The sequence below is a fragment of the Silene latifolia genome, chromosome Y (assembly GCF_048544455.1).
Source record: "Silene latifolia isolate original U9 population chromosome Y, ASM4854445v1, whole genome shotgun sequence".
NCBI lineage: Eukaryota > Viridiplantae > Streptophyta > Magnoliopsida > Caryophyllales > Caryophyllaceae > Silene > Silene latifolia.
Genome location: NC_133538.1, coordinates 371,465,153 through 371,466,388, shown reverse-complemented (window position 1 = coordinate 371,466,388; position 1,236 = coordinate 371,465,153). Strand labels below are relative to the sequence as shown.

General features: G+C 35.5%; 1 long non-coding RNA gene across 1 annotated transcript; it reads right to left on the bottom strand.

The window, feature by feature from the left end:
- Nucleotides 1-433: 433 nt before the first annotated feature.
- LOC141634009 (uncharacterized) lies at nt 434-965 on the bottom strand. Its single transcript, XR_012538751.1, has 3 exons — nt 918-965; nt 723-811; nt 434-608 (listed from the first exon to the last, which is right to left on the bottom strand). It is a non-coding gene; the product is annotated as an uncharacterized LOC141634009 (long non-coding RNA).
- Nucleotides 966-1,236: the final 271 nt, after the last annotated feature.

The window sequence follows — 1,236 nt, the reverse complement described above, 5'->3', positions numbered from 1 at the left end:
AGAAGGAATGGCGAGAAAGAGAATAGGCAGATTCTAAGAGCAGTAGTTTGGAGTTCAACCAAAATCGTTAGGTTTCAATGATTTGATTCTAACTCCTTCCCATACCACCTGTAATTTATCCTCTAAACCGTCTCTTTGTCTCTTTGTTAAAAGATCTAGCTTAATAACTTATGCAAAACAGTTGTAGACTAAAGTTGTACCGTTGGCTCCATCTCCATTAAGTCCACTCAATCATCGCATTGTACTATTTTCCATTTTCTTCATATGGAGTATCTTTTTGGCTTTTCCCAAAAATAAAGATATCAAGCTTGAGGCTTGAGAACGAAGAAGCAATAAACCACAACAGTAAGGATAACAGAAAGCAAATAAGCACACCAACGCTATGTCAAATAATCCTCCATTAAATTACAGAAGCATAACAAAATAGCGAGACTATGGCTAAAGCCAAGGAAAAATGGAAGATAACCAAAGGATAGAGAGTGGCATAAGGCATCTGACTGAACACATTAAATTACAGAAGCATAATAAAATATATAAAAAAAAAATGAAGATTCTTACCAGCAACGTTCAGCAACAAGAAGATGATCACAAATAACCAAAGGTACCAGCTGCATCAAACAGATTAGAACATTAGTCCATGATAAAAGAGGATGGGCAAAAATATGCATAGATGTATATCCGTCATGGGATTAACTATTACGGAGTATAAAGAAATCACTTGCCTTATCCCAACAACCTGCCTGAAATCATCTTCCAAAGCCCGAATCATGTACTTGTGAAAGTTGAACTTGGGGTTTGACTTGCAATGGGTCTGACAAACAAAAACGTAGTGATTTCAATCAACAGCTATCAAACCCCCAGAAAGTTCAACCAAAACATATAAACTTGAAGACACAAATTCTTAATGAAGCACATACCATAATGAAACCCATCCTCAATGTAACGTAATCTGCTTTTGTCACAGCTCAAAAGGATGTAGGTTCAATTCCTACATGATAATGCTTCGAGAACCCTCCACTAAACAAAATAGAGTTCCAATTCTGGTAACCTACAACAACAGGATTACCTAGACAATTAAAGAAAGCACCTCGATTCCTCAAACTAAAATCGAATAAATTCAACAGGATTACCTAGACAATTGATTCAATAAATTCAACGAATAAAATCGAATTTAGACAGGATAAATACATGATTAACAGGTAAGAAAAGAGGAAAATGTGAAATTAGCTGACCTAA